Here is a 27,608-nt window from a genome sequence, read left to right on the forward strand (position 1 = left end):
TTTGAGATATGATCAACGAATATCAACAATCTGTTTCTTTTTTTTTTTTTTTTTTTAAATAAATTTTATTAAATTTACAATTAAAAACATATCGACATTACATACACAAAAGGAAAAAAAACAAAAAAAGAACACTCGGTCTTACAAACTGGAAAGAAAAGAGAAGAGGAGATGTAAAAGAAAGAAAGAAACAAAGGAAGAGAAAGAGAAAAAGAAAAAAAAAGATGCGTTTAAAAACAGACAATATCCTTTTTGACAGTCTGCAAGATCCAATTCTCCTACCTTAATTTGAATACACACATCTTATCGATATCTATGCTTAAATTACCCATTGTCCATTAAGCAGTTTATCTCTGGACTAACCAATTATACCAAGAGTTCCAATTATCGTAAAATGTTGAAGCCTCTTTGTTTTTAAGTGCTATAGTTAATTTATCCATTTCTGCACAATCACATATTTTCTGGATGACCATTTGTTCTGTAGGTGCATAGGGTGATTTCCAACACTGGGCAAACGCTAATCTGGCTGCAGTTAGGATATGAATTGTTACATATTTCATCTTTTTGGGTAAATGTTTATCAGAGATCCCTAGTAGGAAGAACTCTGGTTTGTATTCGATTTGTTCTTTGGTTATCTCCTCCAACCATTTTCTGATTTTTTGCCAATATTTCTGGGTTTCTTTGCAAGACCACCACATATGAAAGTAGGTTCCTTCTATGCTTTTACATTTCCAGCATTTTGGACTCGTGTTTGGGTTCATTTTCGCCAACCTCGAAGGGGGCAAGTGCCATCTATAAAACATTTTGTATGTATTTTCTTTATATGCTGCCGATTTTGTAATCTTAATATTTCTGTTCCAAATCTTTTCCCATTCTGATAATGTAATACTTCTTCCGACATTCCTGCTCCAGGCTATCATGTTCCCTTTGACTATCTCTTGTTCTAATTCTACTTCCAGTAAGTATTTATAGAATTTGGATATGTTCTTTTTGTTTGATCCTAGTAAAATTTTATCTAAATACTGCAGTTTGTTATAAATTCCAAAGTCTTTTATATCTTGTTTGTATCTGCTATGGATTTGTATATATAACCACTGATCAATTTTAAATCCCTGTTCCTGTAGTTCTTGTCGAGTTTTTAATTTCCCTTGGATCTAATAAATCTTTATATTTAATCATTTTTGTTATGTCCAAATTATTGGGATGTACCATTGCCTCCATTGTTGATAGCCAGATCGAATTTTTAGATAGTGTTTTTGCATATTTTTTTCCAATTAATTAATAATGAGTCCCTAATGAGGTGTCTATGAAAGTAAGACTGCTTGGGTTTCCCCACTTCCCATAAGAAGGCATGCCACCCTCTCTGGAGGTCATGCCCTTCTAATGCTAAAATTCTTTTGTTAAGTAAGTTCACCCAGTCTTTTATCCATAATAAGATAGCTGCCGAATAATATAATTCCCAATTTGGAAGGGCTAGACCCCCTCTACTTTTCGCATCTTGTAAGGCCTTTACATTGATCCTGGGTTTTTCCCCTGCCAAATAAATTTAAGTGTGATCTTATTTAATTCTTCAAAAAAATTTTTGACAACTTAATTGGGATTGTCTGGAATAAATAAATAAATTTTGGTAATATATTCATTTTAATCGAGGCAATCCTGCCCAATAAGGAAAGCTGCAACTTATTCCAGGATTCTAAATCTTTCTTTGTTTGTTGAAGTAGTTTATCATAATTGTTCTCTTTGAGTGATTTACCTTGTGGTGTTAACCATATTCCTAAATATTTGACCCTTTTTGTTACCTGTATCCCCATCATTGTTTCTAATTCTTCCTTCTGGTTTTCTGTTAAATTTTTGGTCATTAATTTCGTCTTTTTTCTATTAATTTTTAATCCTGCCACTGTGCCAAATTGTTCTAATTCTTTTATTAGATTATAACCTTTTTCCATGGGTTCCTCCAAAAAGAAAACCATATCGTCAGCAAATGCTTGTAGTTTATATTCTTCTGATTTGACCTCACTCCTCTAATTTCAGAGTTTTGTCTAACCCGTGTTAAGAGTGATTCTAGGGCAAAAATGAAAAGAAGAGGTGAGAGAGGGCAGCCCTGTCTGACACCTTTTCTATATTTATTGGATCTGTTTGTTCGCCATTGATTAGTATATTAGCCTGTTGTGTGTTGTAAATAGTTGTTATAATGTTTTCAAATTTGGTGCCAAGACTCATATTGTAAATTTTTTGAATTAAAAAGTGCCAATTTAAGTTATCAAATGCTTTCTCAGCATCTAAAAACATGAGTGCGGATTGTTTCTCCGGGTGGGCTTCATAATATTCTAGGACATCGATAACGGTTCTTAAATTGTTCTTTATTTGTCGGGACGGAAGAAATCCATTTGATCTTCGTGTATATGTGGATTTAAAGCTTGTTTTACTCTATTAGCTATGATAGAAGTAAACAATTTATAATCGGCATTTAAAAGTGAAATCGGTCTATAGTTGTTGATGTATCTCTGATCTGCATCCTCCTTCGGGATTAAGCGAAATCAGCGCCCCCTCCACGAGTCCGGCATCTTGGCTGCCAGAAGTACCTCATTAAACACTTCCAGCATCAGTGGTCCTACTAGTTCCAATATTGCTTTATATAGTTCTGCGGAATCCCATCTGGTCCTGGAGATTTGTTATTACTTTGATTCTCCATTGCTGACTTCAATTCAGACCATGTAATATCTTTATTCAATAACTCTATCCATTCCTCTCCAATTACCTTGTCATTCGTCTCCTCTAAATAAGTTCTTATTTTATCTTCATTAACTTCCTCCTTTTATATAATCTTTGAAAATAGTTGTAAATGATATCTTTTTCTTCTCTATCTCATGTTGTAAGATATCTTTCTCATCCATTAGTTGGTGTATCAATCTCTTTTCTTTCACTTTTTAAGTTTATGGGATAGCCATCTTCCTGGTTTATTTGCATGCTCAAAATAATTTTGTTTGGACCTTTTCAAGTTAATTTCTATTTTATCTTGTTCAAGTAAGTTCAATTTATGTTTAATTGTTATTAACTGATTTTGTGTTCTCTGGTTTTTAGGGGATTTTTGAAGTTGTATTTCTAATTCTTTAATTTGTTGTTGGAATTTATTTTGTTGGGCATGTATTCTTTTATTTCTCATGGCATTATAGGAGATTGTTGTTCCTCTTATAATTGCCTTCATTGTATCCCAAATATTTTGTTTAGTGGTTGCTTCATTATTATTTTCTTTTAGAAAATAATTTAATTCCTCTTTCAGCTTCTTAATGTACTCTTCTTCGTTTATTAACTGAGTATTTAGTGTCCATCTTTTCTTTGTTTTTCTCCTATCTCTCCAAATTAGTTGTATTGGGTTGTGGTCGGCCCATTCATTTGGTAGGATTTTAATTTCTTTTATTTCATTGGCCAATTCCCCATCCATCCAGGCCATATCTATTCTGGTCCAGATTTTGTGTGGATTTGAATAATATGTGAACTGTTTCTCTTCTGGGTTTAGTTTTCTCCATAAGTCTATTAAGTTTAATTCTTTCATCATGTCCTTACAGGGCATAGAAAATTCTCTTTTCCCTTTCTTGTTCTTATTCACATTACTATGGTCTTTTTGATGATCAGCAATGGAGTTGAAGTCGCCTATCATGCAGATATTCCTTTTTTGAAACCTATTATTCTCTGATGAAGATCTTTAAAAATTTCCCTTGTTCTTCATTTGGCGCGTAGATTGCTACCAATAAAAATGTGATATGATTAATCCAAATTTGTATAACCAGAGTTCTTCCTTCCGGATCCGACCAGATTAGTTCTGCTTTTACATCATCTTTCACAAATATTGCAATTCCTTTCTTTTTATGTTTGTCTGCTGGTGCTGTAAAAAGTTTTCCAAGTTTCGGGCAAATTAAATATCTTTCATCCTTTTTCCTAATGTGTGTTTCTTGTAGGCATATTATGTCGGCGTTTTGTCTAATTAATTTAGTTAATATCCTTTTCCTTTTAGATGTTGAATTTAAACCATTTATATTAATGGAGAGGAGTTTCTTTCCTATCTCCATTTATCTAGGTCTGTTTAGTTTTTGTCTAGTGATGATTCGGTTTTCTTCTTGCTGTTGTTGTGAGATTGGTTCTTCTCTCCCTGGTTGTGGTTTGTCGTTCCCTAAATTTTGAGAAGTCCTTCTTTTTGGTTTCTATGGCGATTACGATCATCCTGTGGTTTCCTTTTAGTTTCCTCCTTGGTGTATTGGTTATCCGTGCCTATTAGCTGATCATGAAAGTCTTGGGCCTGTTCTATAGAATCTATTTTGATTTTTCTCTCTTTCCAAGTTATTAACATCCCTTCTGGGATTAACCATTTAAAAGGAATTTCTTTTTATTTAAATAATTGGCCAAGAATTTATAATCCTGTCTTATGACCCTCACTTTCCTTGGGATTTGTTTTAGGATCGTAATCTCTTTACCTCTATATGTTATTGTTTCTTCTCTGGACCTTTTAAGAATTAGGTCTCTCACACACCTCCTTGTGAAACGAATATGAATTTCTCTTGGGCAGTTATGGCGTCTAGCATAACTTGTGCTGACCCTTTACACCTCGTCAAATTCTTTGATTAGATCATCTTTTTCTTTCCCTAACCATTCAGCCAATAGTTCTGCCATTAATTGTTCTAGTTCTTCATTTTTCGCTTCTACCACATTTTGAAACCTTAAATATGCCGCTGCTTTATCCATTTCGAGGTGGACGAGGGAGTCTTCGGTTTCTCTAGTTACATTTCTAAATTCCTCCTCTATCCTTTCAAAGTTTGTCTCCATCCGTTCTGTCCTACTCTCTATTTCTCTTATCTTAACTTCGTTTTCTCCATAGCCTGTTGCAAGGACCCTATCTTATCCTCCACCTTAAGTAAATCTGCTTTCATTTCCACTTTAAGCTTTCCCATCTCATCTTTTAATTCGCTAATATCCGCTCTGGTTTCTATGTGATTCTTAATCATTATTTCTTGCATCTTGGATATTGCTTCTTGCAAGGATAGTAGGGTAGCTTGTATATTAACGTTAGAGACATTGGACTGTTTTCCCCTATTAGAGATTCTTCAATGGTTTTTGGATTGTTGGTGAAGCAGAAGTTAAAGTAGTTGTTAGGGTCGGGTGGTCTTCTTTCCCGATTTCAAAGCCATAGTTGTCGTGGAGGTCATCTCTCTTAATATTTGTTTTTGTTGTTGCACTATATTGGATATATTGTCCCAGATCACCATTCAGTGTTTAACCCTAAAATAAAAATTCTATTCTAATACTTCAATCAAATATATAGATAGGCAGTCTGTACACCTATATTATAAAATGTTATCTAATAATATAATAATCTTTATAATTAATTTATATACTGAATATCAATATTAATCATCAATAATACATCAAATCCAACCCAGTTACTTCTTTAAGAATTAATCTTAAGTATTCTAAATAATCTAAATCAACACTATTTTTCACTCTTTGTTGTTACTATTTAAGACAATCAAATCAATTGTCACTGAAATCTATAAGGACAATATACCTTTTTTCCCCCCTCCTTTTGAGTAGGTAAATTTATCAGGCTTTTTAAGGGTTAAGATAGGAAGGAGAAAGACTGGAACAATGGGGGAAGAGAAGAGGAAAAGTTTACCTTGATTTGAGGCAGTCAATAAGCAAGGGGCTAGAGGTTCAAATTGTAAAAATAGTGCCCAAATGGTAATATTAAAGTATTACCAAATAGAAATTCCAACAAATAAAGAAATGTGATAAGAGAAAAAATATAAAATAAACTTTATAGTCAGTCTTCAAGCTAAAGGTTTAAGTTTTGAGTTTCTTCCCAGCACTCTGGGGCGAATGGTATAATGTGCTGATTAATCGCAATAAGAAGTCAATCCTTCCCAGCCTTCTGTTGGTCTCTTCTTCCTTCTTCCTCTTCCTTCTTTCCCCTTCCCGGTTTTGAGTTCAATGTGCAAATCTCCTTCACCTATTATTCCTCCAAAATCCAATAGTCATCTCTTCTTGGTCACTTAACAATCTGTCCTCCCAGCTGTATTAAATAAAGCCAATAATCCTATTGAACTCAATTCAAAGAATTAATAAGTCACTTTCAGTGCCGCAATTTTTCCTCCTCTGTCACCTCCTTCCTCTCAAATATTGTCAAAAGTTAATCCCAAATGCCAAATCACTCACAAATTCAAGTCTCCAATCTCCTGGTTTCTGTTGTTCTTCCTCTCTCCCCAGGGTTTCCCTTTCAAAAGCTGTAATCCACACTTTTGTTCTAACGAGCCTTTCTGCTCATGATTGTCACACTTCCGCTTTTCAAGCTGCTTTTCTGGCCGCTTTTCTCTCCTGCTTCCACAAAGTGCTACTCACAACCAGGAAGATAAATCTCTCACCCCACTGTCATTCTTCAATCTTCGATCTTCAATATTGTATTAAGCTCTTTCAACACCTTTTCCTGCTCCGATCTTGCAGGCTGTCACTATCTTGCTTAGTCACCTCAGTGGCAGACCGGACTTTGGAGCCGCCATAAACTGGCAGCTAGCTCTTCCACGCTGGGCTCAGGAGCTCTTCTCTTCGTTACCAGGGGGTTGCCTACCCCCACCCTGTAACTCGAGATTCTCCTATACTGACACGAACCTCTCCGGGGTTTGTGTATCCCCTGAGGATCGCTCCAGGCGCTAGAGAAGGTAATGAAAACCACAGCAGTCTTCTCCACCTCTGCACGTCCCTGTCCTGCCACCGGAAGCCCCCGCTACCACATATTTTCAGGGTTTACATGCATTCAATGTCCCAACAATCTGTTTCAATGGGCCACTAGTCCTTGCCTGATTGAGTTGATATGATACAGGACATATCTGGACATCTTTAGTATTTGACTTAATGAATGAACGGCCTGGTCCCGGGTGGTCTTTCAGCTTCGCTGAAATCTTGAACAACCTAAAGTATTTTTCAGGCATTTTCCAGAAAAATGATATAATGCTTACTTAGATTGAATGTAGATGCTTTTAGAGCTGTGGTGGCGCAGTGATCAGAATGCAGTATTGCAGGCTAATTCACTGTCCACTGCCAGGAGTTCAATCCTGAGCGGCTCAAGGTTGACTTGGTCAGCCTTCCATCCTTCTGAGATGAGTAAAATGAGGATCCAGACTGTTGGGGCAATATACTGATTCTGTAAACTGCTTAGAGAGAACTGTTACACACTGTGAAGCGGTATATAAGTCTAAGGGCTATTGCTATTTACCAATATTCTATGTTTCTGACAGCAGGAAAATCACATATTGGTATGGAATGATGGCACTGTACTATAACAAACCTGAGAAAAGTTCAGAACAATAAGTTCTGATCACACATATTGTATATATATATCTGTCCAGTTAAAATAAATCTGCAAAAATATATAGGAAACAGATTTTGAGCGTATGGTTCCTCTTACCTACTTACATATATTCCCACTCTAAACTCCCTTGCTGACTTAGGAGGGTTATGCTGAAAGAATGCAGAAATAGTAAGCAATAGAAATGAAAAATAGAAGATAAAAGAAAGCATAGTTAAATCTATTCTATGCCAAAATCATTCATCTCTCTCCATACTTTACTTTATCTTTGCTTCCATATGCAACCTCTCCTCATTTAGTGATCACAACTTGTTCTCTAAATCAAAAGCAATTTTGTCACTAATCAAACCATGTGACGAGAGAGAGAGAGAGAGAGAGAGAGAGAGAGAGAGAGATGCTTCAAAGATTGTTGTTGCAGCTGCCTCATTTATATAAAGTTAGTTTCACTCTGGTGCACTTATTGTCAGGTACAGAAATTTTATAAGTGTATGCACTGGTTGGAAAATGATTTTTAAAATATATGTTATTGACATCATATTTATGAACAGTTGCTAAACGAGGTAGCTGCTAAACAAGGAGTGGGTGTACCAATTGATAAGTTGCCCTTTTGTCTTTGAACTTCTTATATTTTTCTTTTTGAGGCTATCATCAGCTCCAACAACAACGACTCTCATAGAGTTGCCTTCCCCCTCAATCCATTCCCCCTTCTAACATACATTCATCTCCTCATTCATTCATTCTCTCTATGTGACCAAGCTATCTCCTCATATTTCTTTGGTGCTGATCACTCACTTTCATATTCAATCTATATTCATTCAAAGCTCATTCATACTTGACCCATCTCTTCTTGTTTTACCAACTTCATCATAAATTTCTTAAATAGTTCATTCCCATGGCATTTAACTTATTTTTATGTTTCCTCTGATAGATCTGACTCCTTTCGTGCAACTAAGTGCTTAGAAGCATCTTTTATGCACAGCCTTTGTCAGGACTTTTTCTACTTTTGCTTCTCGCAATATAACATTTCCCCCCTGAAATGCTAATTTTCTATGTGCGTAACTGCAGGAAAGCAAACTATTGAAACTATTGAAGAATAATATTTATCAGGTTTTACAAAATGCAGCAGTTCATCTTTAATATATTTATCTTTCATCTATATTAACATATATGTTGAATTTGATTTTTTTTTTTAAAAAAAGGCTATATAATGCCTAGATGTGTATTAGAAACTCACTGCATAATAACTGGCAGAAGAATCATGGTCAAATTTTGGAATTAATTTTATTATTAACATTTTTATGGTTAATAATAGGACAACACTAGAATAAAATAATGAAACAAACAGGGAAGAGGAAATAATTATATTTGTATTTATCAAATCTCATTTCTACTTTTGGAAATAATTAACACACCATTAGGGAAGGACTAATTTTATTATTTTAAAATGAGATACAACATTGTGTGCGTGTGTACTAGAAAGTATTTTGACTTTGCAGTAACTTTCCCTGTTCAACATTTAATTCGGTGTTTTTCTTTACTGATGTTTGACTTATGTATAATATGACATTGCAACTTTGAAAATTATTTTATCAATACAATAGATGAGCAATTTATTTGCTTTCCCAGATCGTTTTATTTTTTAAATTAATTTTTATTCAGGGGAGTTTGCCATCTCTTTGATGGAGAAGCAAAGCTTTGCAGCTGTCTGTTGTATCAAGAACAAAAAACTTCAAAAGGGAAAAACAAACCCTTCATAATTGATGCTTCAAGATGTCAAGGCCCTTGTTGTGACAACATACTTTCTTTTCCATTCCTGCATTTACAAATAAAACTACAGATAAAAGTTATTGTTGAAGAGCAAAATGTTAAGCCTCTTGGAACCTTGGAGGAGAATCTCAAAGAGTCCAGACTTCAGAGGAGATTTGAAATATGGTTTTCACTCTTTCATAAATTACCTGCAGCCATTCTAAAGTTGCTTTGCCGGCATGAGGAGGGAGGGAGGAAGAGCGAGGGAGGGGAGGAAGGGAGGGGGGGGAGAGAGAGAGACAGAGAGAGAATGCAAATTTACCTTCTCCCCACATCCTTTTTCCTCCTATAAAAGATTTTAATTTGATAATAGAACTCTGGGCTATTCATGTTCAGCACTTGTATTTTAGACAGTTTTATAAATAATAAATGACGAAGAGGAAATGAAACTCTTCCCAGCCAGTAGATTTGAAAGGCCTCCAAGAGACTTACCAGGGGGAACATTGTGTCTTATACCAGAGGTAAACATTTCCCCAGCAGATAGGAAAGTGTTCCATGCACCTCTGTTTGGAAATTCACAGATGTTAATAGGAAACAGACCAGAGGTGGTATTCAGCAGGTTCTGACCAGTTATGGAAAACCAGAAGCAGAAATTTTGAGTAGTTCGGAGAACCGGCAAGTACTACCTCTGACTGGAGATTTTACAGTATTCTTCCCCTGCCACGTCCACCAAGCCACGCCCATAGAACCAGTAGTAAAAAAAAATCGAATCCCCACCACTGAAACAGACATGTCTCTTTAAGGAGGAACATATTGTGCCTGCAACTCTCTAAGAAATATTGTTGCCTGCTATTTAATCATTTATCTTCTCGGTAATTGCAGTTAATCACCTTATGTTCTTGGGATAAGATGGGTTATAAATCAGGAGGAATGAATGTTTCATGAGTTGGACCGTTTGCTTATGATTTTATCAAGAATTGTTGCTGATGGTAACACAAGTATCAGAATGAACTCCTGGTCTCTACATGAACTGCAAATAAATGAAAAACACTCCGCCAATATGAATTATTTTTTTCACAGTTTAAGTGGAATTATATATTTTTAGTCTTAGATGGAAGGTTCACCCAGGGACTCATGCACAAATACACAGAGTTTTCTGAAATAGATAGTTCCATCAAGCCACAAATAAATGAGATTAGACTTTTTCTTACTGCTGTATAACTTTTATTTGAATAGAGATTATTCTGGCCTATTAGCAGAGTATTAAAAAAATAATAAACAAATCTAAAAAGCCAAAATGCAGTCTACTGTGTTAAGGTGCTCCTACCTTATTATGCTGGCTGCAGAGAATGCAAATCCTCTTAAGATACAATTTTGCACACGTTTCCCTCTGCTGAATACCGGTGGATTCAGTCACACTTATTTGCATTTGATTCCATTCTTGATGAATTAGAGACAGTCTTATTCTTGAGACTTCGGTTAACTCACATGACAGAGAAGTTACCAATTTCCCTGGTAGAACATAACTTTTCTTTCTTTCTTTCTTTCTTTCTTTCTTTCTTTCTTTCTTTCTTTCTTTCTTTCTTTCTTTCTTTCTTTCTTTCTTTCCTTCCTTCCTTCCTTCTTTCTTTCCTTCCTTCCTTCCTTCCTTCCTTCCTTCCTTCCTTCCTTCCTTTTTTATTCATTCATTTATTTATTTTCCTATTATTATTTATTTGTACTACTACTACTACTACTACTACTACTACTACTACTACTGTTCCCCCCAATAATGAAAGGTCTCTGAATGGATTACAAACCTAAGTAAAACACAGAGGTTTAAAAAGAAAAGAAGACAGCAAAAGAAAAAAAAAAATCAGTAAGAAAAATAAGATTAATTTACGATAGGGTAGTTCACTAATGAACAGCAGATGAGAGATAGAAAACATAACATCGACTATCCCAATGCTGAGCAATCAATTAAAACTATACAGCATATTGCAGTCTGACAGTTTCTGTCCATTATTGCATCTCATTTTGTTCCTCCTTCTCTTTCTTCCTTTTTAAAAACCTTTTTAATTCCCAGTGAGGATTGCATGCCCACTAATAATGCTTTTTTCTTCTTCTGTTTTTGCATGCTTCCTGGTTTGTTTGGGGGTGCATGGATGCACTTATATGTATTTCGGATTTTTCTATTGAACACTACGGTGGCATTTATTTCTCCCTATGGTAACCTCCTCAAAACATCAAGGTGAAAATAATCCATTTCTATATATCAATATATGTAATCCTTTTTTCCAGACATTCTGTTCCATTCTTTCAACCATCAGTTCTGAATGTTCTCTTTCATTTTATTTTTTCAGCCAGCATCCTATGACCAATAAGTTGTCACTTGTTTGGGTGTCATCATCAAATCAAACCAACATTGGTTATGTTTGCATAAATAGCATCTCCATAACACCTGAGGGCAAGAGAAGAAACAATGGGTGGGAACTGGTCAGAGGGGAATTCAGGAAGATTTCCAGGAAATAAGGAAAAATTTCCTGACAGTGAGAATGATTAATCAGTGGAACAGCTTCTCTTTTGGAGTTATAGGTGCTCCATCATTGGAGGTTTTCAAGAAAAGATTAGACAGCAATTTCTCTGGCATTGTATGAAGACTCCTGCCTTGGGCAAGGGTTGGACTAGAAGTCCTCCAAGATCCCTTCCAGCCAGTGCTCTATTAATCATTAAGCAGACTAAGCATGTGTTTAGGGCACCAGGCCCAAAGGGGGCACCACAAAGTTGAGAATACGGTTTCGTTTGTACAGTATGTACAAAGGAAGGTGGCACCAAGATTTGTCAGTGCTTAGGACACCAGTGAGCCTTAATCCGCCACTGCTTCCAGCCCGACAATTCTATGCATATGAAAACTTGAAATTGAAATACAGGGAATCAGGGTCCCTATTCAATATGCCCACCATTAGTTTTGTCCAGTAATAGACTGCTGGTTTTCATAAAAGAAATATCTTTTGTCCATTACTCATTTTCTGTTTGAAATTTTGTTATTTGTGACATTGTAGTGGCCAAGAGAACATTCTCCACCATCCCGTGCAGAAAAGGCTTCTGCGGGAAGTACAATGATCTGTCAGAATTTAGACGGCACCTTTATTATAGACATGACAGCTTTGTAAGATCTGTTTTTGTAGACTATCATTGTATTGCCAAAAACACCTGCTGCTCATAGATACTTGTTTACACTGAAAGAGATAAGGTGAAGGGAAATATTTCAGAACCTATGAAAGAGCAAGGCAAGAATAATGGCAAGATTACCCATGTTATTGAAAAAAGCAATTCAGGTCATCAAGATGAATTAGTATCATATCTTCTCTTGACAAACTAAAACAATACACCCCCAAACATGCCAAGTCTCTTCTTTGTGATTCATGGGTATGCCATCTATTTTAAGGTACTCAGATTAATGAAGTAGGATAACTATTGAAATGAAGTCAGACAAAAACAGGTTTTCACCACAATGATGTAACTACATCCTAAATATGGTCAGGTTTACATAGCGTTACATAAATTGCTCTTTTATCATACCAACATAAAAGATGACTGATTTAAAAAATGACGGATTTCTTACTTTCATTGTTCAAACACTGGAAAAAGTTTCATTCGGGATGGTAAATTAGGGAAGTTGGTAATGTTTACGTCTAAGCAGTCGGTTAATAGATAGAATTTTCAGAAAACATACCAAAATACATTTATATTAATATCATCCTATTACTGCATAGGTCACAGGCCTTTGGTAAACTTTCATATCTATTTAGCTGCAGACCAATACATTTCATTGTTAATGGTTCAGCTTCTACCATTAGGCTTAATGGGAAACAGAGACCATCTTGAATTTTCTTCCTAGATTTCCTGGATGTTTCCTTTTCTTGGTTTGGAAAGTTGAATATGCCTACCACACTAGCCATCTAGTTGACATACAGTATGTGGAGAACACTATCTCATTATCAGTGTTCAAGAAAATCCATATTTTTCATCACAGAGAATCCTATTTCCTAGATCAGTTTATGGTTAGATGTTGCAGTGCTCCAAACTGAGCCTGCAATGACTTTTTCTTTTCTTTTAAACACACGCCTAAAAGACATTCCTATTTTTTAAAGAAAAATAAAAAATAAAAACCTAGACATTTTACTCATATCAACCTATGTTCAGTTTTGTTATACCTCACAAACCACGATTACTTCATAGGGAGGAAGAATCCTCATTCTGTGTGGTGATCTTGTAGAGGAGTAAATGCCTTTGGTAAGTGTGCTTTCAAGGTCCATATAGTGAATCTTGTTTGTCCTGTTCTAGAAATAACCTTGAAAACGCCTCTAGTTCTACATCAGAAGTCTTGGCATTACATACAACATTCTCCTCCATGGTACGTTTACATCTTGCATAGAAAACTCAAACTTTATTTGTACACCACCCCTGAGTTCCTCTGGGAGGGACAAGGAAGGTTTCTAAAAGAGAGGGAGGAGGAAGGAATGGAGGGAGAAAGAGAGAGAGAGATGTTCAGGTCTTCCTATGGTAAGGAAAGAAGGTCAGATTCTCACAGCAAGTTTTGTGAATGTGTGCATGCACACGTGTGTTTCTCTGTGTGAGAATGTGTGCACGTGTAGGTGGGTGTGGGCATGTTAAGGGCACAGACTGGTGTTTCCTCTGTGTTAAACTAACAACCAAACCAAGGACACAACAAGGAAAATATATTTTATGCACAGATTGCCTCATTATTAGACAAAATCTAATGACAGCATCCTCAAACTGCATCCCCTAATGTCTGAAAAATTATACCCACGATCGAAGCATCAAGCTTTGCCATTAGAAATCCTTTACTGTCTCTTCTTAAATTTTTAAACTACATTAGAGAGATAAATATTCACTGAAATATTGTTGAGGAGCTCATTTGCATAACACTGCTTAGATATGAGTACAATGGATTATAAACATGCTATCTGGAGTTAAAGCATATATTTAATATTTTGTCTGGGCCTGGCAAAATGCTTGTGATGAGAATACTGAAAGATAAGAAAAAATAGAAAATTGCTATTTATTTTGGAAAGCCAACTGTGGTAAAGTCATTACATGAACAGACATTTGCATTGTTCATTCTTAACAGTATAAATATATGACCATATTGGAAAAGAAAGAAATTAGCATACATAATTTAAATGTTAGGATTTTGTCAAATATCAAGTGTACAGACAATTCATTTAGACTACAAGTAGTCTTCAATTAATGACCATAATTGGGATTGGAACCTCCATCACTAAGCAATGTGGTCGTTAAGTGAATCACTCCTAATTTTATGACTTTTTTGCCACACTCTTTAAACAAATCATAACCTTCTCCATTGACTTTGCTTGTTCAATGCCTCCTGGGAAGGTTGCAGATAGGAATCACATGATTCAAGGATGCTGCAACTGTCATAAATAATTCCAGTTGCCAAGGGACCCAAATTTTGATCATGTGACTGTGACAAAAAAACAATCGTAAGTGCAAGGACCAGTTGTCCCAAATATGCTTTTTCAGGAGGCAACTGGATTTCCTTGTTTTTTCTTTGAAGACATTTAACTTCTTATCCAAGAAGCTTCTTCAGTTCTGAGAGGATAGTGTGGAGTGGAAGGGTTTATATTCCTTGCAGACAGCTGGTCATTTGCATCCTTTTAGAGGGTCATTGAAGCACTTGGAGGTTCATCTATGTCCTCAGGGTCACCTGAGTAATGCTCCTAGTTCCTGTAGTCTGCAATTTTTTTCTATGAAAATCCATTCCTACTCCCACACCATCCAAAGGGGTGAAATTCAACCACCTCGGCCCACCTTGGGAAAGGTGGTAGGGATGATTTGAATTGGTAAAAAAATCACCCTAGTCACCCCCGGTTGCTATTACTATTAAACTAAGCCATGCCCACAACCACACCCACAGAGCCGGTAGGTAAAAAAAATTAATTTCACCCCTGGTGTCCATCCCAAATTGTATAGCTAAAAGTTTGACTGAGAATCTCTACAGACAAGGACCAGTTATAAATCACATTTTTCAGCAGAGTTTTTAAGGAATAGGCATAAGTCAAGAACTACCTGTAGTTCATTCTAGAAAGATTACTCATCTCTAAAGAAAGCATAATGATCATATTCATAGCCTTGTCATAAATATTAAATAATCTTAAATAAATAAAATAAAATAAATAGTCTTAAATAATCTTCGTATTACAAATTGGATCTGAAGCTTTGTTTCAAACAGGTTCCACTGTATCTGTACTATACCTTTTCTGTTTCACTGGACTGATATTCAACATATGACCACATACATGGAATATGGTTTCAGGAATCCTGCCTAATCCCATCTGCCATCAGTATACCAGTATGTTTCTGGTCATGAACACATTTTCTGAATATCACGAAGAAGGCAATATTTTATGTAATTCAAAGAACTTGTGTGGGTTGGCGATTATGCAAAGACACCAGAATCTAGTGTACAAAATAGAGTTTTCTTCATTGTGAGCCCTCAGCAATATCTTTACCCATAATAATTCATTCATAAAATGGTAAACACATAGACTTCAAGATTACCTGGTATCAATTATAGATAACAGTTGCTTTGAAAACCGACTTCAAAGAATAGCTCAAAAGTTTGGCTGGCTTGAACTCTTTTTTTGAACTTTTTTCCCCCCATGATTATTCAGCATTCCATTACAAAGATGATAGATTTTTAGCTCTGCTATCATATTTCTAATATTTCTTTAGCTTGCTTGATTCTTGATTTTTCTGCCTGAAAACTTTCTTGGGGGCATGGGAAAAAAACCCCCACTTCCATTCTTATTGGAAAGAAAAGCTATAATTCTAAGGATTTATATGATAATAATAGGAATAAGGGACATGATGGCTCAGTGGATAAGATGCTGAGCTTGTTGATCAGAAAGGTCAGCAGTTCGGTGGTTCGAATCCTTAGCACTGTTTAACGGAGTGAGCTCCCATTACTTGTCCCAGCTTCTGCCAACCTAGCAGTTTGAAAATATGTAAAAATGCAAATAGAAAAATAGGGACCACTTTAGTTGGAAGATAACAGCATTCCATGCACCTTCAGAGTTTAGTAATGCCGGCCACATGACCATGGAGACCTCTTCAGACAGCACTGGCTCCTTGACTTTGTAATGGAGATGAGCACCGCCCCTAGAGCCGGAAACAACTAGCACGTATGTGTGAGGGGAACCTTTGCCTTTACCTTAATAAGAATATGATCTTAAAAGAACAACAGAATGAGTTGGAAGGGACCTTGGAGGTCTTCTACTCTAACCCCCTGCTCAAGTAGGAAACCCTATACAATTTCAGACAAATGGCTGTCTTCTTAAAAACTTCCAGTTTGGGAATATCCTTGTTCTGTCAGGAAATTTTTCCTTTGTTCTACTATAAAAGAGCTAAGGTGGAGCAGTGGTTATAATGCAGTATTGCAGGCTAATTCTGCCCACTGCCAATAGTTTGATTCTCATTGGCTCAAGACTGACTCAGTCTTCCATCCTTCTGAGGTCAGTAAAATGAGGAGTCAGATTGTTGGGGGCAATATGCTGGCTCTGCAAACCACTTGGAGAGGACTGTAAAGCACTGTGAAGCTGTATATAAATCTAAGTGCTATTGCTATTATTCCCTTTGATTAGTTTCCATCCATTGTTTTTTGTCCTGCCTTCAGGTGTTTTAGAAAATAGATTGACCCATCTTGTGGATATACAGTGCAGTCCTGTCCTTTGCCTGTACAAGTGTAAAAACGCTTGGATTCAATAGGCTGACTTCATTGCAGTCTTAAGCATTTTGTGTCTCATCTATTTAAATGAGAAGGAAGGGGGGGAAGAATACCTATTTCATCATTGTCCTATCTAGTGAAATCAACAGGACATGGGAGAACTTGGCTGCACAGAAGCTATTATATTTACAGATGGAATGCCACTTTTGAAATCATAAAAAAACAAAAACTACAATCCTCTCTGAGAGCAGATTTGCAGAAAAGTGAGATTGAAAAGGAGTGTTGTATGCAAACACTGGTAATTACTTTTTGAAAAAGAGTCACAATGGGAACATATTTGTTAGCATTTGCATTTAAAAGGCTCCTAGTCAATTTAAGTAAGAAAGGTAAATTATGGAATGATAGGCATAAGAATATTGTATGTTAGAGAAAGTTATTCATTAAAAATATAACAATAAAACCAAATGGGTGTTCTTTGTTTTCTATTGTTTGTGTTCTGCCTATCCTGATAGGATTCTAAATCACAAAGCATGGACTTATTAGAAAATTTATGAATAGGTGGGTCAGTTTTTTTCTGAGTTGCTGTTCACATTAACAGAAAAATTACTACATATATATTAGAGAGATACATAGCAGATATAGATGACGGATGATAGATAGATAGATTTATAGATACATTGATAGATGATAGATAGTATAGATATAGATGATTAGATAGATAGATAGATAGATAGATAGATAGATAGATAGATAGATAGATAGATAGATAGATAGATGACACACAGAGAGAGATTAACAGTGGCTTTTATTGTCACAGAGCAGAAATGAATTAATGTCATTCCCTTTCTTATTTGAAGTTAAAACTGATTACTTTTTCCCTCTTCCCAATATGCAAATGTATATATTAATATTTAATTTAAAATAAGCTATTTAAAGCAAACTTTCACTGGAATGTTGTTGTTGCTTGTGTAAGTTGGATGGAGGGGGTTGTTTGTTTTGTTTTGTTTTAAATGAAATGGAATAATTAGCCTCCTTCTTTAATATTACCATTCTATAGAGTGGCACTCGTGTTTTTGTCATGGTTATACAAAAACCTAAAATTTCACAACTAATAATGCTGAATCTCATGAATATTAGCATCGTATTTTACCATAATTGCATAATTAAATAGAATTAATCTTTATGCATTAGAAATTTGTTTGATCCATGCTAAATGGAAGCAATTTGGTGGCCTGGTTTATTAAAAAAAAGCAAAAACATTAAGTCAATTAAAAACTGTGATAAAAATATTATTTTCCAAAGGAGATGAAATTCCATTCATTTATTCCGTTATTCTTATGGGGTTCAAGAAAGCTTTCATTCATTTATTTAGTTATTCTTATGGGGTTCATTAACAGCCGAATCTAAACATAATGACTACATTTATATTTAATCACAATGAGCTTTCATTGCTTTCAAAAATCTGTCTTAATAAAGAAATGTAATGGGTAGTAGTTTTTTTAAAAATACTGAAACTATCTTGTAAAGAAAAATAGAAAAACCTTTATTTGCCAGTTACCAAGGCTCAACTTCTTTTAAGTTTAGGGTTGTTTTTTTTCCTTGCTGCAACGGTCATACTATAAATGTCCTTGCACTTTGGTTGTGGTTGTTGGACGCAGAAAGCAACCACATAAATGCATTTGCTTTTAAGGTTTCCCAAGAATCTTTGGGTTCTTTGCATGTACCCTATTTCCTGTTGATTTGATTCCCATGGAATAATATGGAAATGAAATTGATTTCTTCTCCCCGGGTAATTAGCAAGCTACATCATGATTAGGTTCACCCACCTCATGAAGGAAGAATGTGGATTTTTGGTTTCATGTGTTGTGTGAATCCAAATGTGATTGGTCAGTTTGGGTTTGGGTTCTACATATTTGTAACATGTCAAAGAGATGTAATTTGTTTAATAAACCACAGCTATACAAATAATGGTTTAGCACATTTAGTTAGTTAGTTAGTTAGGAAAATTTATATGGCCACCCATTCACTCTCAGTTCCCTGAGGAGGGGCTTCAGCACAAGTCCGAAATTACTACCGATTCTGTGGGAGTGGCTTGGTGGGCATGGCAGGGGAAGGATACTGTAAAATCTCCAGCCAGAGGTGGTATTTGCTGGTTCTCTGAACTACTCAAATTTTCTGCTACTGGTTCTCCAGAATTGGTCAGAATCTGCTGAATACCACCACCTCTGGTCCAAAAGCTCAGAAGACTAAATCTCTGGTCCTGGTGACCGACTCAGATTGGATCCTGCAATTTTAATCATTCATCTAATGAGTGAAACCTCAGCATAACTTGCATTCTATTCAATACCTGGATGGAGCAAGCACCACATATGTTACTGTTCACTCTGCTCCCCCACTAGAAATGCTGCAGAGGCTTATCATTGGTGCTCCCATTAAGTGCATTTTTATATGATATTTTTGAACAAATGAAAAGAGAGAGAGAGAGAGAGAGAGAGAGAGAGAAATCAGAGATGCTTTAACTGAGCAAAGTGGTTAAAAATAATCTCTGCTTGCTCTTTGAGAAGGCTATAGCACATAACCATTTGATATCTGACAGGAATAGTAAGAATGTTTTCCTTTTGTGGCGGGAAAACAATATTTCATCTCACACTGCCTCTTCAAATATCAATCTTCTGGTTTTTCCAGATTATGGAATGTTTTTTTCCTCTCCTGCCCTGAAAGGAAGAAAAACAGGGAGGGGGTGGAGGTGGGAAAAGAAGGGATAATTCAATTCAATAATACATCTATTTTTCATAACTGTTTTGATTTTGCTCAAGGCACCCCCACTGGAGCCAAGAAAACAAATCTTCAACCCGCTGTTTTGCTTCGACAAAAGTTTGAGCGAAGCATCCCCCTCAAAGCTGCTTTGGAGAGAAATGCCTCCCCCTTCAATCCCTGCACTTCATTTCTAATATCAAAAAGAAACAAACGGGTTGTTTCTCTGCTTTACAGTTTTATCTCCTGCCTCCACTTGCATTTGCTGTTTTGTCAAGTGCTGGAGGACATGAAGAGGAAGCCAAAATACAATGCTTGCTCTTTAAATTCTCTCGCATTCACAAAGACTGGAAAAGGCGGTATCTTTTTGAGGACTGGACTCCTGCTAAGAGGGTGACTTGTTACTTAGGTGACTTGCCAACAAACAAAATTTGTCTGTGCTTCTTAGGCTTAGCGTCTGCTTCCTAAAGTAACTGCAGGAAATTGTTTGCAGCAGTAATTCCACAGGAGTGGTGACGGCGAGCATTGGCTCAATGAAAGCAATCTCGTGAAGAAGTTTCACATCTTGTGTGCAAGAGAGCAGATTGCCCAGTTGAAACATTTCTTCATGCACTCCTTATCAAAGTGAGATTTGGGGTGCAACACCATCACCCAGAAACAGGTCAAAGGACAGGAAATCCATTGTTTCCTTGAAAATCCATTGTTTTGGTAGAGGTAGGACCAGGCTCAGAATATTGGATCGATATTATTGGCCAGGGATTGGTAAAGATGTGGCCCAGTACTGTAGATTAGTGTGTGATTAGTGAAACCAAAAGGAGAGCACAATAAAGTTCTTAAGTGCCTTTAATCCCCGTTTCTTTACCTAAAATAGCCATGGACATTGTGGGCCCTCTACCCTGATCCAGTAAAGGCAATGAATATATCTATTTATTTATCTGTGATTGTGCAACTAGATATTCTGCTGCAAAACTGTGGTGGCCAAAAGAATAGCAGAGGGGCTGATTGTCTTCTGGAAATGTTTGCAGCAGTAATTCTGGAGCTGGACCTGATGAAAGCACTGTCATGCAGAAGCTCCACTACCTGTACGAAAGGGGTAAAGCTTTTAATGAAGTCTTATAAATGCTGCTATTTAGTTCTAAAGCAGGGCTGTCAAACCCCTGGCCAATGGGCCGGATGCATCACACACTGGCCATGCCCACGCCCGGTTTAGCAAAGGGGAAAAAGGTCCCGATACATCATGTGATACTGCCATGACGATGTGAATTTGACACCCTCATTCTAAAAGGTAAAGTTGCTCTTAAGGGAAGCTTGAAGAGCTAGTTTTTGATGAGGTAAATAATAGTCACAGATCTTAGCATCCCATAGAAAGTAAATTATGGTAAATGAATAGAAATGTCTGTTTGTACTGCAAGATGATGGAGAACCAATTTATGTGTCCTTAGTGTTAGCATTGCTCTTGCAGAAAAATGCATGCACCAACTTTTTTTTTGCAGTAACCTTCCCCCTGGAGTAGGGGGGAAATGGAGATTTTGCAGTATCCTTCCCCTGCCCTGCCCACCAAGCCTTGCCCACAAAACAGTAGTAAAAAATCCCACCACTGCCTCCAAGGTCTTGATGTTAATTGTAAAGACATTTATCTGACATTGATTTACAATATTGTTTTATTTACCTAACCTACAGTAAAACATTTTAATTGTTTCTAAATAGGTTTTAAAAATTTTAGTTGAGAAATATTGACTATTGTGTATTATTCTGTGTATGTGGTATTCCAGTTGCCTTTGGCTCAATATAAATAATACAGGAACAATTTTTGTAGTCCTGATTTCATTACTAGAGTTTCCAAGTTCATTCATGCTTTCATCTAGTTTCTCTATTTGTAATTGTATTTATTGTTAAAATCATTTAACAATAAATACAATTTATTACCCTGACCTTCATTGAAAATTCAGCTAGGAAAGTAAAATAGGTTTGATATAATCTAAACAAAGAACAAAAGCTTTTGCATGAAAGCAAGATCCATTAAAATTAATAAAACCTATGAGTGTCCTCTGGGTAGAAAGGTGGGATGTAAATCAAATTAATATTCATATGAAGAACAGCAATAATAATGGGAACTTTGGAATAAACCTTTCAGCCAAGAATGTTTTCTAATATCTTTTCATAATTTTCTAAAGTGACTGCACCTAGTTTTGCACAGACTTACTCTATATTTACATTTATAACTATTTAACACAAATACACACAAAAGTAGACATGGACACACATGGTCACACACACAAACAAATACAAATACTGCCATATTAATCTGTTCATGTGTTTGTTTTCTACTTCAATATTCATTTCAAATGCATGCCCTGTTCAGGTGTTCAGTTTCTGCAGTCACTTGACAGATAGTGCAGGTAATCCTCAAGTTATGACCACAACTGAGCCCAACATTTATATTGCTCAGTGAGGCATTTGTTAACTGAGTTTTGCCCCATTTTACAACCTTTCCTGCCACAGTGATCACTGCTAAGTTAGTAACATGGTTGTTAAGAGAATCTGGCTTCCCCATTGATTTTGCTTGTCAAAAGGTCACAAAAGGGGATCACATGACCCCAGGACACTGCAACGGTCATAAATACGAGTCAGTTGACAAGTGTCTGAATTTTGATCATGTGCCCATGAGGATGCTGCAGTGGTCATAAAGTGTGAAAAATAACTTTTTTCACTGCCGTTGTAACTTTGAACAGTCACTAAGTGAACTATTGTAAGACAAGAACTACCTGTAATGTAATCAACATACCATCCACATGCATGAAATCCAAGAATTTAGAATTACTGAAATATTTTTGTCACTCTAAAAAAAAAAGAAGACAATACAGATTTTTCAATAATATAACAATTCTCTATCTGAAAAATAATCCAAACATCTCAAGTATTAGGGAATATGTCTGTCTATCATCATTGTTGAGGTAATTCCCCGTTAGGAGAATGAGTGCACACAGGGAGACATACCAGGACAGTAACCCACAATTAAACAGTAAACAGCTGTCTGTATACGGTACTGTGTATTCACACTAACTCTCAGTTATCTGAGTCTGGTATGGCCTGGGCCCTTAACCAGTGTTGAGGTAATTCCCCGTTAGGAGAATGAGTGCACACAGAGAGACGTAGTGAGAGTGATGTGGAATAACACACGACCAGCACACAGATACACTGAATAGTAAAATGTAGGTTTTTACTTCCAGTAAATGGTTAAGCAAAGTCCAACAAGCAGTCCAAGTCATACACGGTTAAAGCAATCAGTTTTCAGTCCAAGGATAAACCAAATAACAAAGTCCAGTATCATAAACAGTTCAGTAGACAGACTCACAGCAATCCAAGAAGAACTATGATCAGCAACAGTCAATAGGGAAAAAAATGCAAACCAACCAACATCGAACATCAAAACATCTAGCAACTAGGAAACCGAGTTTCTGGCACCATCTTATGGCCATTTGAGGAACCACATCCAATTACAATTACATCATTCCCTTAAAGAGACAGTATTAAATGTCTATCCTGGTTTATATATTTCCAACCCAATTGTTAGGTGACTATCAATTCCTAACATTCATCATCATCATCATCATCATCATCATCATCATCATCATCATCATCATCATCATAGTCTTTATCTATCCACTGCAGAATGAAGGCTCTTCTGCATGTTTCCAACTAGTCTTGAGTTTTCCTTTGCCAATTGGGCCCGCAATACTTGCTGATGTTGTGGATCCATCTTGTTTTAGTTCTCTTTCATGGACGCTTTTTATCACGTGGGATCCATTCTATGACTCCCTTGGTCCACCTGCCATCAGTTCTTCTTGCTATGCAATCGGCCCATTTCCATTTCAATTCTTTTACTCTCTTGATGATATCATGTAATTTTGTTTGTTTTCTAATCCATGTGCAGGTATTTCTATCTTGTCTTATAATGCTGAGCATATATCTTTCCATGGCTCTTTGTGCCACTAGTAACTTTTGTGGCGAGGTTAAATGTGCCTATATATCTACATACATTACACATTAGGGATGAAAGTAGGATGAGAGTGGTATAGCTTTGTCATCCCATCACAGTGGTGTCTGCATATAAGCAAGATGGTACTTGGAGCATAGGGACAGAAAACCTGTGCCTTTTGTATGTATGTTGATATTAGACTCTCTGAAAAAAAGGGTTTGCATTGTAATACTTCCTTGTCCCGTCCCATCCTGCAGTTGCTACCACCTGATTGTGCCTCATTAGTTTTCTTCTCATATTCCCCAAGTGATTTGAAAGGGGATCTGGTCTACTTGTATAGATTCTCCATGTTTTTCATCTGCCAAATAGAAATCTTTCATCTCTTGTTTGGACTACTGCAATGCCTCGATATGGATCTATCCTTGAAGAGTTTTCAGAAGCTACAGCTGGCACAGAAGTCAACTGAATGACTTCTCAGTCAGACACCCAGGTTCAAGGACAGGAAGCACAGGGCAAAATACCCATTAAGCCAGGGGAAGAGGGAAGAGAAAGAAGCACCAGAATTAAGCTAACAGTAGTTACAGAAGGGAACAGGTTGACAGACGGCAATTAACTCTTCTGGTGGCTTCTTTCCAACATACAATAAAATTACTTCCCCAGCCATGCCATATGTCTGACAGCCTTAAGCTGAGTTGGAAACTAGAGCTAAGTCCAGCTACGTCACATCGAGTGTCTTACAATTTTGATTAAGGTCTTGCCAATGAGCTTTATCCCATCCAAAAGGTAACCTGGGCCAACTACTAAACTTTCCAGATCAGCCAAGGTTGGCTAGTGGTTCCCATCCTGCTGGGATGTTATTCATATCTACAGCAGAGATGGTATTCAGCAGGTTCTGACCAGTTCTGGAGAATCGGTAGTGGAAATTTGGAGTAGTTTGGAGAACTGGCAAAAAACCACCTCTGACTGGAGATTTTACAGTATCCTTCCCCTGCCACGCCCACCAAGCCACACCCACAGAATCAGTAGTAAAAAAAATTGAATCCCACCACTGATCTACAGGTATGTAAACATGCCAGTTCCTTGAATATTTCCTACTTTCTAGCATGAGTGAGAAAGAGAACGACATAAATTGAGGGCTGGGAAAAGTGGTGTTGTGTAAATGTACTGTGGCTTCCCCTTTCAGAGCAATCGTTTTGCCTGGATATTACTAATGTAGATTTATAACTTGAGTTTTCTTTCAAAGGGGAAAAAAAGATTTGAGGATAATATTATTATACTGTTATCAGGTGTTCAAATGAGGCACAATCAATTCATTGCAAGATGTGTTAAGCTTTAAAGAAAACTGCCCAACATTTAAAGTGGATTGATATACTACTACAAATTGCCTATTGCAAAAGTTAGCATTCTTCATCTGATGCAAATCCAGTCTTGATTCAAAAGAGATTTAAGAGAAAAGTAGGGATCAAAGGAGGTAATTGCAAGCTCAGATAGCTCTTTAAACCCAGAGCTATTCTTCCATAGTTATGACCAAATGCTGCACCTGTTTGCATTTTCTTTAGATCAATTTTATTATTTGGGATACAGGGGTTGACAACTCTCCCATCAAGGAGAATCTCAGATTCCTCAGCAGCACTGCTGCTGCTGGCAGCTGTGGCTTCCTCTTCATGGATAATTAAGGAAGGTAGGCTTTGTAAAAAGCGCATTCGGTGCATCTTCAGAGCTTCCTCTAAGTCCACATTGATATTCTTGAATTTAGAAGAAGGCAGGTGGAGACTGAGCCTGAGACCTTTGGAACAGAGGAAAAAAAGCACAAAGGGAAAATGCTGAGGGAAAGGATGCTGTTGTAGCCATTCGATCCTCTTCTAGACTTCTTAGAGAAAAGATCAGATGATGATGATGATTGTTATGTATCGAATGGATAGAGTTGTGTTAACTGTGCTAAAGTGAAACTAACTTTTAGATGACCCTAACTGTTAGCTCCAACTGTTTTGGAGGGAAATTTAGAACATTTATATTTGGGCAGGCTTTTTCTAGTTCTATGATTGGTTAAGGCCCTATGGGCCTAGAGTATAAATCACAGGCATTTGCCTGCAGTTCCTCAGTTCCAGTTTTGAGTCAATGAATGCTGTTCCAGCAATGCAGGTCTGGTTCTTGCCCGCTGAAGCCCACTACAAGAAGAAGAAGAGGAAGAGGAAGAGGAAGAGGACGAGGAGGGGGGAGAGGATGAGGAGGAGTGCCTCTACCAACAGTTAGATTCACAGTCTAAGGCTGATGGAAACTTAAAAATTCAAATCCTAATTGAGCACCTAAAAATTATTAAGGCAGCATCTAAGACTGTAGCCAGTTCCAAGTAGGATGGTTTTTGTAAAATTAGTGTGTTCAGGTCCAATAAATTTAATATTTCCAGATATTTAGGTATTGTTCCAGGGCTCCAATCCTGATTGGTATAATAAGGAATTTCAAATTTTTTTTACAAGTTCTAGTAGTATGTCCTTTTAGTAACCAGAAAATGGTGAACCATAGTATGGTACAAATCCATACTATGCTCATGTGACATATGCCACACAATGCCCAGGTAAGGGCAATGCTCCATGAGCTGCATTATTTAAAGCTGTAATTTGAGGTGCCCCTAGAAAGCTCTTTGTAGTACTGGGCCTGATTGAGATATGCCCTATCTCCAATTATTTCTGCCTGTCTAGTGAAATTGAGTAGAATGGGTGCCCTTCAGATCCTTTAAATAAAGCAATTGGGGGGGGGAGTCCAGGAAGTATGCCCATTGTAGGGGAAAGAATGGCAAAACCTGAGGGCAGAGTTAAAGGAAGGATTAGCCTAGAATCCCTACATAGCCATAGGCAAACTATATCCAACCTCCCTTGAATTCCATTAATACGTTTATCTAACACCCAGCAAGTACTGACTGTTAGTTAAGAAGATTCCTCTGCCTAGGCAGGGGTAAACATGTGGACCTGATTCTTCACACCTGACACCTATGCTCTCATATTACCTGTAACAGCATTCCCCCCGCAGAGATCTGTATAGCTCTCATTCTCTTAACATTCAGGAAGTTTACTGTAAACTTAACTTCTCTCACTCCTTGGAGAAAAATAATACTTAAGCTCATATAGGGTTGTTGTTATAGGGAGTTTGCCTCCCAGGCACTTATAACATGTTTCTTCTGAAAATGTTTGACTTTTGCATTTATTATTTTATTGATTTTAAGTTATGGCAGAGGAACACAAAAAGAATCCCCAAAGATAAAAACATATGTATTGTTAAAGAAAAGAAAAGAAAATCTAAACGTGCTTTTTAAAGAAAAGTAAAAAAAAATACAATAAAAGAAAAGAGAAAATGTATTTCCGCTATAAAGCAATTCTATATTTATTTATCTAATGCAATTATTATTCAAGTATGTGTGTGTATGTATGTGTATTGTTGAGATAATTCCCCGTTAGGAGAATGAGCGCATACAGGGAGACGTATTTGAGAGAAGTGTTTGAATAATACACACACAGTACACAGATACACTGTACGGTAAATGTAGGTTTTTACTTCAAGAAAGGTTTAAGCAAAGTCCAAAATAAGCAATCCAAAGTCATTCACAAGTTAAATCAGTGAGTTTTTCAATCCAGGGATAATCCAAATATGAAATTCCAGTGCAAAAACAGTTCAGTATCAAACTTACATTAAATCCAGTAATATCAGTCAATTAGAAGAAATGGAGGAACGGCAATACTTTCCAACAGAAGGAAACAGAGATACACTTACACTCTCTTCTGAGATTTAGACTAAGACTAAACAACCCAGGTTTCTGGCTCCATCTTATGGCTGTTTGAGAAACCACACCCAATTGCATGCTCTTGCATTCCCTTAAAGATATAGTACTAAAATGTTTATCCTGGTTTATATATGTCTAACTCAAATACCTGTTAGGTGACTTATATTCCTAACATGTATACCTATACTTGTACATGTACAATACATTAATATAACCAGGTTGTTAATATTATTAATATAACCAGGTTTTTTAG

Source organism: Notechis scutatus, chromosome 1 (assembly GCF_049901735.1).
Source record: "Notechis scutatus isolate UNSWTSFEM ecotype Mainland chromosome 1, rNotScu1.2, whole genome shotgun sequence".
Lineage (NCBI taxonomy): Eukaryota > Metazoa > Chordata > Lepidosauria > Squamata > Elapidae > Notechis > Notechis scutatus.